The sequence below is a fragment of the Cervus elaphus genome, chromosome 15, assembly GCF_910594005.1.
Source record: "Cervus elaphus chromosome 15, mCerEla1.1, whole genome shotgun sequence".
In the NCBI taxonomy this organism is placed as follows: Eukaryota; Metazoa; Chordata; class Mammalia; order Artiodactyla; family Cervidae; genus Cervus; species Cervus elaphus.
In genome coordinates this window covers 45,570,599-45,578,309 of record NC_057829.1, presented here as the reverse complement: position 1 = coordinate 45,578,309, position 7,711 = coordinate 45,570,599, and the positions used below count along the sequence as shown (strand labels likewise).

General features: G+C 35.7%; 1 pseudogene; it reads right to left on the bottom strand.

Annotated features, from left to right (window-relative positions):
* Nucleotides 1-5,377: 5,377 nt before the first annotated feature.
* Nucleotides 5,378-6,054, bottom strand: LOC122708534 (annotated as a pseudogene).
* Nucleotides 6,055-7,711: the final 1,657 nt, after the last annotated feature.

Below are 7,711 nucleotides of genomic sequence, written 5' to 3'. Positions count from 1 at the left end.
TCATTCAAAACAAATATTTTTGTTTCAACATTCCTTCCTTCTTAGTGATGTGAATAAGTGGAGAATAAATAGACCCACCCCCCAAGAAGCTTATATTCTGTTTTTTTTTAATATTATTCATTTTTTTTCTAAAAATTAAAAATTAGGAAACATTGACAGCTATTTAACAAAATGATGGGCAACTTTGGGCTGAGGAACCCAAATCTAGGCCACTTTCTGGCTTACTTGTATTCCAGCCATCCTCCATCTCAACCTGGTATTCAGCTTTGAAAAGAAATGGAGAGTAAGAAGCAAGAACTCACTCTTTGGCTTTTTAGGCTATTTATTTATAGAGCCACCACCTCCTGTCATCCTATTAATGTGTATTGCAACATCTAACTATGATTTTTTTTTTTCCTTTAGCACTTTAAAATATCATTCCATTTTCCAATGGCCTGCATAATTTCTAAAAAGAAATCTGTAGTAATTCTTATCCCTTTTCTCTGCATATGCATTCTTTTCTCCAGCTGCTTTTAATATTTTTTTCCTTTATCATTGGATTGCAGCAATTTGACAGTGTGCCTCAATGTTGTGTTTGACCTGTGTGGAGTTCACTAAGCTTTGTATATGTGGAAGATTTCCAGCCATTATTTCTAAGAATAATTTTCCTTCCCCACCTCACTCGTTTGGGGACTTCAATCAACACATATGTGAAACTGCTTGATACTTTCTCATCATTTATCAAGGCTCTGTGTTTTTTCCCAATCATATTACTTTCTAGTTTTCATTCTGGATAATTTCTGTTGCATGCATTGAAATTAACTGATTTAATTTAATCAGTTAATTTAAATCCAATGTCACATCTGCTATTAACTTTATCCAAAGAAATGTTACTTCAGATACTGTATTTTTTGTCCCTGGAAGTCCCATTTAGTTCTTGTTTATGTTTTCCAATTGTTACCTCATTATGTTCATGTTTTTGCTCACATCTTTGAGCATACGGAGCATACTTATAATAGCTGATATGTTCTTTTTTTGATATTATCATCTCTGAATTTATATCTGTTTTTGTTTGTTCTTCACATTATGTCACATTTTCTGTTTCTTTACATATCCAGAAATTTTTCTTTGAATGGTAGACATTTACATTGTTGAATATTAGATTGTGTATTTCTTACAACTATATGACTTTTATCTTTTTTCTCTAGAAGGAAGTTAAGTTACTACAGGCCAGTTTGATCTTTAAGGCCTTATTTTTAAAATTCCTTCTAGCAAAGCTCAAAAAAAACTTTTCTCTTGTATTAATTCCACTTCTTAGTCACAACCCATTTACATTCTCTATTATAACGCCACATATATTCAATAAGATCTGTCCACTTTGGCTGGTGAGAACTTGTATGATCACCAGCCCTTTGTAAACCTATAAACTATACAGCTTTCAGATATTTTCCATAGAATTTGCTCTTTCCTGACCTCACAGGATTTTATCCTATACATTCTCAGATTTGTATTTTACCAAAATCTCAGGAAAAAAAATCCCTATGCAATTTTCTGGCATTCTTTCTCTATGCACCCCTCTCTTATTGGGCACGATGCTCTCAAAATCCTGTGTTGGCTTCCAGAATTCAGTTGTATCTTCCCTTTGGGTTCTGTCTTTCTTCTTTACACTCTGGAAACTACCTTTAGGTGGAGAGTCCAGCTTATGTAGAGATAAACATCTTCCTCCTTCTCAGGAATCATAGTTTCATGCTGCTTGCTTTCTAATGTCTGAAAATATTTGCTTTCTATAGGTTTTTCTGTTTTTTGTTTGTGATAGAAGGGTAATTTCAAGTATTCTTACTTCACAGCTAAAAAGAAAAGTTGGATTTTTTTTAACAAGAAAAAATGTGGGTTTCTAGTGGGATATTAATGCTAGTAGGAAAAAATACAACAAACAGGTAGTATTTGATAAAGTACAAGAAGACAGAGTTACTAGAACTAGTGACTTGCTGGCAAAGGCAAGAGGATGAATGTAGTATTTGTAGAATTGGAGGGTTTCAGTTCAGTTCAGTTGCTCAATCATGTCCAACTCTTTGCGATCCATGGACTGCAGCATGCCAGGCCTCCCTGTCCATTGCCAAATCCTGGAGTTTACTCAAACTCATGTCCATTGATGATATGATGATCAATGTTGGTGATGCCATCCAACCATCTCATCTTCTGTCGTCCCCTTCTTCTCCTGTCTTCAATCTTTCCCGGCATCAGGGTCTTTTCCAGTGAGTCACCTCTTCACATCAGGTTGCCAAAGTATTGGAGTTTCAGCTTCAACATCAGTCCTTCCAATGAACACTCAGGACTGATTTCCTTTAGGATGGACCGGTTTGATCTCCTTGCAGTCCAAGGAACTCTCAAGAGTCTTCTCCAACACCACAGTTTAAAAGCATCAATTCTTTGGTGCTCAACTTTCTTTATAGTCCAACTCTTACATCCATACATGACTACTAGAAAAATCTCAGATAAAATCTTTGTGTATATGATTATGGCAGAAGAAACATTAGAGGTTTAAAAGAAGAGAAATATAAATTATCAAGGAAAATAGTAGAGCAAATGAACTAAAGTAGGATTTCTAAGCAGCAACGAAAGTGGACTTGAGATTTAGTACCCCTGAATTTTAAATGAGAAAAGAAATGTGTGTTTTTGACCAGTTGTATTAAAACAGTATAGTTACAGATACAAGACAGGGCAAAAATTTTGATTTAATCAATGTTAAAGTTTCACTTTGGTGATCCAGAATTATATGCCTTTCCAAATTACTTACTCATTAATTTATATATTCATTTTCTTGCCATATATACTCATGGTCCCTATAATATTTTTTTGAAGTATCTCCAAGGTAAAATAGACCATAAAATGAAATGTATTTCATTTGTGTCTTGGAATGAAGGTCATACACTGTGTCCTGAAGCATGCTCAAATCTTCTGAACTCAGGATTTTAAATAATTTTATTGCATAATTCTCATGTTTAACTTTCTCAGCTTGACCTGATTTGTACATAAGTGAAATTTAAAAACTCAAGGAAATACACATACTTTGCTTCTGATAATATCCTGATAGTTTAACAAATCACAGAAAGAAAAGATGCTTTAACGTTTGTAATTTTATCTTCAGAAGAATAAGATTCTTAATCTATAATGGAATATGTTTATCATTAAATATTCACAGACAGATTGTTCTACTATCACTCCTTGTATACTTTTACTGGTTATAGATAGTTACTATATAGACAGTTACTATATAATCACTTTTGAAAATATCAAGAGACAGCCACACTGACCCATTATTACAGAACATGCTCTTTGGATATTATCTCATCTATTCCTTAAAGAGTAATAGTAACAGAGCAGTCTCAATGCAGCTTCTCTTTCACTTGAGGTGTTTTAAGAAGCAAGGATAAGCCTGACATGCTGCAGTCTGTGGGGCTGTAAAGAGTTGGACACAACTGAGCAACTGAACAAGGAGAAGAAGAAGCAAGGATTACAGCTTATTTTTCAATCTAGCATGTCCCATCATTTTCTGGGGAGACAGGGAGACTTCAAGTCATAAAAATATGTGTATTCTCTTTGACCTTAACAAAATTTATTATGTAGTAACTTTAAACCTTTAAGCTTATTGTTATACTATCAATGCATGAATATGTATGATTATATAATAAATCAGTACTTGAGCCAAATAGAAAACAAGAAAATACTTTATAAAGTGAAATATTAGCAATATTCACACTTTCTTCATCACTTTCCTATTCTTCTAAAGTCATAAGTTATGGAAATATAGTGAATTCTCAAACTGAAAGCCAGCACCTATAATCTAACAAAATAATACTTTCTTGAGGAAAACTCTCCATCACAAAAAAAACAATTTTCTAATATTAAAGAACTACATAATTTGAGTGCTAAAATAGTACACTACATTCTTCATATTAGTTTTAAGCTTATATTGCCTTGACAGTTTGTTATGGTCTTTACAGACTGGGACCTGGGGACTGGAGTTGACAAAGAGAAAGCAATGAAAAGAAGGATGTGGGGGACCCAAGTCTCGAGTGAAACAAGGGTGTTTTATTTATGGCAGTGTGTGTTTATATAGTGTTATACAAGGAAGCTTTAGGCAAAAAAAATAAAGTTGCTCAAAAACACCAAAACCAGACGCATAACAACAGTAACTAAGGGAATAACAATCGTCAAAGGGCCAGAAGACAATCCATGTATTAGAAATAGGAATATGACTAAGTGGTTTTACAGAAAAGTAAAAGGTTACTGAAAGGAATCCACATATGTATTCCATCTCATGACCTCAGTCCTGAGAACTGCATGCAGCTCTGCTCATTCCTGTTTTCCAGGAACTGATAAGGAACAGAGGGCCCTTGAGAAACAGAAAGCAACATATAGGACTCCTTAATTTAAACATTCCCTGACAATTCCCCCTTTTTTATTATTTTTGTGAAAAAGGCCCTGACCAATTGAGTTTGTTTAGTTTGAACAATTTTTGTTGAAAGACATCAATATACAACAAATCTAATTACCAGGACAATTACCAATGTTACAGCACCAGACCCAATACAGTGAGTAATATTTTGGAACCATCTTCGAGGGTCTAGCCCAGATAATTGATCAGCTAGTTGTTCAGCTAAAGTTTTCAAATTATTGGAAGAGGGCAAACTTTTAGAGAAGGTTTCAAAGATTTTCTTTTGTAATAACTGTGCATTTAGGGAAGCATTATCGTGTATGTCTTGTTAGTGAAATTTGATTTGTTTCCAGTTGTAGGCACTAAAGTTGAACCAAACAGGGGTAATACAAAATTGAGTAGAATTCCATCACATTTCAGTATTACTTGTTTTTGTAAATCTATCAATTGATCTCTGACCCATTCGATGGCTGTTTTTAGTTCCTGTATTTCATCTTGAACTCTCTCATCTATCTGAGCCTGAGTGGCCCATATAGTATGATCATCTTTGGTCTAATTTTGAATAAAGTTTTGTGTTTGAATTGAGGTTTGTAAAGCAATGTCTGCGATAGCAGCAGTGGTGAAAATGGCTATTAATCCCAAAATGTCAAGAATTAACCATCCAATGAATTGTTTAGATCGCCGGAGTAATTTAATCAGTAGCCAGGAGGCAAGTCCTGCCATGGGACCCTCTTCCCAGGGTCATTGGAGATCTACTGGTAACCACAGATTATGTTGAAATTGAAGAATCAAAAGGGATTTATTTTTTAAAGAAACAGGGGAATTAAGACAAGTATACAATTTGTAATCTATATAAGTCACAGAACTTAAAGTCTTATTAAATTGTAAGTTTTCTATAGTTATAACAAAGGAACACAAGCTTATACGAAATATGAATGATTATAATGAAAGGAATAGTTACTATGAGTCAAAGAGCGAGCCCAGCAGAACCATACCAGCCACAGTCATGCCCGTCAGAAACCAGCGGTTGAAGTGCTCCTGGCCCTTCCAGCTCTCAGCTGTTGCGTTGTTTCCGTAGAGTTCCACAAAAGTGTCCCAGCCGCCACTCTCCTGGATTCAAGGCTCTAGGTGGTCATTCAGGTAAGTGGCCATCCAAGTTGTGATTCGACTCACCAATACCTGCATCTCCTTGTCTACGCTTTTCACACACAGTGTCCCACCGAAGGAGAAAAAGGCCTCATGCGACCGCAGTTCATCACTACCTGTTCAAAGCTCTGACATGCTATCCCTGGGGCGATGTGGAGCTGGGACATCAGGCCGCTGAATGTCCGTCAGTACCTCAGTTCAAACTCATCGTTTGCCTCCCTCAGGGTTTGCTTCACTGCTACCATGGGGATCAGTTTCCAAGCATCCAAGCTTCTGCTGTGGCCGGTGGCTCCATTCACCACAGGGTTATCTGCCAGGTGCCAGGATGGGTTGCCATTGATGGTGCTGGGGATTTCCATATCTGATTCTGTCCCCTCTGGGGCCTCAGTTCTGTTCTCTTCCACATCACTAAACTGACTCCAGCTGTATCCTTTCTGGGAAAGCTTGTGAAAGAGAAGGTCAACCACCAGCTCCCAGTTGTTCTGAGACATTTTTATAATAAGGATGGGTTTCACCAGTCCATTGTCCAAAACACCTGCAGTAAAAGGGGGTTAGGTATATAGGCCCAATAAGTATGGTTAATTAATTCAGTTTGAGTGAGGGAAGCAAAAGCAAGCAAAGTAAAGCAAGCATATTAACAAAAATATTTTCTGGATTCCAAGGCATTCCATGTTGAGAAATCAGATTTTCAGCTTGATTTGTAAGGGTTTTTATCTGCCCCCAAGTAGGGAGATCATGAGGTCGATGAGGCCGAGGGTGGTACTTCTTGGAGATTTTCAGAGCCTCCATGGCCTGTATTGGAATTTCTTCCTCCTAGGGGTTTTTTGGTTTCATCTTTATTTTAAATGCCAGAGACTTCCTTGGGGTGGATCTTCCGAAGTGGAAGCCAGGTGAGTTCATTGGATCCATCTGGAGAAATACAAGAATACCCCTTTTCCTTCCAAGATTAATTTCTTAGATTTCCATTGTTTAGTTAGCCCATCTTGATACCAAATGGGCAGAGGAAGAGAAGTGTCCTTCAATTCCTTGAAATGTTTTTCTACTCTTGTTAAGATATCTCCTTTTGGTAAGTTTAAAAAATTTAAAACAAATAAAGCTTTATTAACAGTAGTTATAGGATTAAAGAATATCTTGCATTGGAATCTAGTAAAGTCTGTTCTGGATAAGGAAGATAGAATTGTTCCTGTGTATTCCCCCTTTTTAATTTTTTTTTATTTGTATTTTTAGTGTGTGATGGTTTCGTTCAACTATGTCTTGTGTTTGTGGATTATAAGGAATGTCTGTAATATGTTTGATAGAAAAAGACTGTAAAAATTGTTTGAATGGCCTAGAAATATAGGCAGGGCCATTGTCTGTTTTTATGGAACTAGGAGTTTCCATTATTGCAAAGGAAGCTAACAGGTGGGTTATAATATGTTGTGTAGTTACACCTTGAAGAGGTATGGTCCATATAAAAGAATTTGTTTCAATACAGACAGGTAAAAAAGAAGATAGAAAGACTTCAGGGCAATGAGTCACATCTATTTAATTTACTGGGTTGTAATCTTTGAGGATTGATACCTTGTGTAATGGGTCAAAGATGTAGAAGTCTACAAGTAGAGCAATTATTAATGATATTTTTTTATCATGGCGGTATGGAATTTTTTAAATCTGGTGTAACGAGCCAGCATTATTGTGTAACAGAGCATGTCATTTTTCAGGAGCAGTAAAAGAAATAAGTTTATCAGCTAGTTCATCACCATGAGTCATAGGATTGGGAAGGCTGAAATGTGTTCAAATATGGGTAATATAAATGGGGGAAGTGTGGTCCCTAATAATAGACTATAATTCAAGAAAAAGTTGTTGAATAATAGATTGATTAGAATTTATGGTAGAAGTTTCTATATTTTCTGATACAAAAACTAAATTGAGGAGTCATAAACTATATTAATAGGGTAAGGATGTAGGTGAATAACCTGAATAAGAGCATATAATTCATTTTGTTGAGCAGAGTGAGATTTAGTATAAACAATTTTATATTTTTTGAGAGACCAAAATGAGGCTTTGGCATTTTTAGTCCCATCTGTATAGAAAATATCAGCTTGAGGTACAGGTTGTGATGTAACAATGTGAGAGATAATAAACTTGGTATTTTTGAAGAAACTCCAA